The sequence below is a fragment of the Macadamia integrifolia genome, chromosome 3, assembly GCF_013358625.1.
Source record: "Macadamia integrifolia cultivar HAES 741 chromosome 3, SCU_Mint_v3, whole genome shotgun sequence".
NCBI lineage: Eukaryota > Viridiplantae > Streptophyta > Magnoliopsida > Proteales > Proteaceae > Macadamia > Macadamia integrifolia.
Window position 1 is genome coordinate 10147261 of NC_056559.1, and position 3292 is coordinate 10150552.

The window sequence follows — 3292 nt, forward strand, 5'->3', positions numbered from 1 at the left end:
GTCAATAGATATAATTGATACGCAAAGAACATTGGAATTAGGATCTGATTTATGCAGAACATTCTTAATCTCAAGTGGAGTTCAAATTCTCCTTACCCGTTAAGCAGATGAGAGAGAGAGAGAGAGAGAGAGAGAGAGAGAGAGAGATTGCAGAGGAAGCATGAATCTAATGGAGAGGATCCATGGGAGAATCTAATTTCATTTCAGGAGAGGATCCATGGGAGAATCTAATTTCATTTCATCTAAGAATCCTCGTAAGTTTCTCCAAAAAGGATAAGAATATTCACAAGTTCCACCCAATTGGGATGGGAATAACAGAGGAAATTGGATTCCACATTTGACAATATAAAGAGATTCTTATGTCACTTAGGTGGAATGTCTACTACTTCCATTTCCAATGTCTAAGGAAAATGGAATAACAAAAACAAACTTCCTTTGATGGTTTCATGTTCATATGTCTTTCTTTCCTTGGATCCTAATTGATTAGGCTACGTCATGAGCACTTTGTCTGCTACACCTAGCTACCAGACATAAATCACAAGAAATGTAAAAGATTTCTTTCATGGCTATGGACAAAGACACCACTATTACAGAAGTTGTGCCATCTCTGCTTTTAGGATTCCTGATGCCACTCATCCTCTTTCTTTAGTTTCTTAGTTGGATTTCTTTTTAGTGTCTCTCAATCTTTCAATTTGACATAGTTTTGTTGGGGTATGATGTCTTGTTTTATGTCGCTTGCATTTTATGCTTTAGAAGTCTATAGGTTTTGCTCGATGAACCAGTAGGGTCTGGGGGCTAAGAAATTTTTTTTTGGAGTTCTACATGGGTATTTCAGTAATGTGTGCATATGTACATTTTAATTTTTTAGTGATAGTTTGTACTCTTTAACACGAGAGGTGTGAGAACAAACAGTCTTAACCCTATTTTCCATTGATAGTGAAGTATATCTCATTTCATCGTGGACATAGGCAATCTTGTCGAATCACATATATCTTTATATTCTGTGATTGTTTGTTTGTCATTTCCATTCCTTTTTGCATCGATTTAGGTATTCATTTTCTACAGTTTTAGATACTTATTGAGTTCACAATGTTGCAAAAAAAGGCTATGGCTCCTCCCAAGAGGCAGGGGCGCTCATGAGCAACAGGTAGTTAGGCATTTGATACTGACTTGTCACATTATCTCTTTATGATTCACCATACTTAGCTTGATCAGTAAGGTTAGAATCTCACCTAAGTCCATTAAGATGAGCGATGGCTTCTTTTTTTCTTTCTTTCTCAAAGCAAGGAGGCTGATCTAACGACGGCAACTGACCGGACGGTGACAGAAGCAAACTTTCCGGTTGAATTCCATTTAACCCACTTGCTATAGTCTACCATTTTAGTAGATGCAAGTTTGGTGGATGACTTTGTAACAAAGGGGGTGAGAGACCTGGAATATAATCTCTATGAATGTGAAATGCACCTCCTACTTTGGCTTTTACTTTGTCTGTGACATCACCTAAAGGCTCTATAGGTTCCAACTTTGCACCTATTTGTTTACATATAAGAATAAGAATATACATTTTAAGCCATGACACAACTCAAATGGTTAGGCAAGCTGAGACATACCTTATTCAAGTGCTATTCCTGGTGGTTGTCCATTTCTTCTTTGCACTGCTCTGTTTTAAGTATAGAGCTTCTTAGTGCAATCCAAATGTGTGACATGATATGAGTGGAGAAGAACATTCTAAATGAAAACAGATTAACTTGACTCTTTAATTTAACTTAGCTCTTAAACCCTACCCCTAAACCCCTACATAATCAAACATGCCGAAGACGTCGATTCTGACGTGCGATTTTTAAGTGTATTACCTAAGTGCTTAAAAAGAAGATTAAATTAGATTAGATTAAAAAGGAAAAAATAAGCAACTGATTTAATTCGTACTTAATACTTAATTCTACATGGATCATAACAGAGCATACACACCCAATTGTGCGGGAATGAATAGGATTCTTAGCACTTGGGTACTCCATAGAACCTTCTATTAGTTTATGAAACATTCCTAGAATATCATCACATCAATGAATCAAGCCAATTGTGGTACCTTGATAATCTGAAAAAGTAAGATCAGAATATTATAAGATTGGAATAAGGGGTTGGATAGATGTGAATCTTGAAAGGAACTCCTTGAGGGAATGACATATTTTTTCATGTGGTTGGCAGAATTGATCAAATTGAGGCTGAAAGCAACCATATAATGAAAAAACACTTAACACTTAACCCCATCTGATTAATTTTATGTTAGATGGGTTTTTCAGTTGAGTTAGAATAAAGTAATCAAGTAGACATGTACATTAGGAAACCACATAGTTAATGCTCTCTTTGGTTTGATTTCTATTTGTATTTATTTGACTTATTTCTATTTTTACAAGTGTTTGGTATTATTTATAACACTTATTTTCTATTTATAATAAATTCGAATAAATCAAAAATCACAAAATTACTCCCAAGCTATTTGTGATTTGTGGCAACAGATCATTTATGTTGATTTTTACGCTACCTTAAATGAGCACGTGTGCTAAACTATTCAAAATCAAAGGAAAAATAGGTAAGTCAGTATGTTTTATGCTTTTCAAATAAAAAAACTCAAATCCAATCATCTCTCTCGCTCGAAGCTCAAAGTTGAAGGTGAAACCTGAAACCTATTTTCTCATTATATAATCTATTTAATAAATAGTAACTAAAAGAATACTATTTGTGGTCCATAATTTATTGCCATGAATAATTTCTAAAAAATATTTAATAAATACAGATAGAAATCATACCAAAGAGAGCCTAAGATACAACAAATCTTCTTAAGTACCCTATTTATTAAACAAAAAAGAGCCCTCAAGAGAATCATGCTTGTTCTCATTTAGTAGATTAATCGAGGGTCACAATGAAAATGGCTCTTAAGGTATCATGTAATCTGTAACACTATGTTTTATTCAACGAGGATGAATCAAGTCATTTCACATATATGCTTGAAAAATATGTAAATTATGACATATTAATAAGTTATTTTAAAATTATTTTGAAAACCTTTTTTTACCCCTGATTCAAATAATTAACTTACGAGAATAAAATCAGAGGCAAAATTTGAGAATTCCTTTTTTTTTGGGGGGGGGGTGTGAAGCGATGAATCATTCAATCAAGGATGAAAGAAAGAAATTTTCCTACGCAAATCACTCTCAAGTCTCAATCATCATTTGGGACACGCCAACAAGAAATATGCATGAGAGATATTGATGAGGACAAAGAAGTTTTTGAG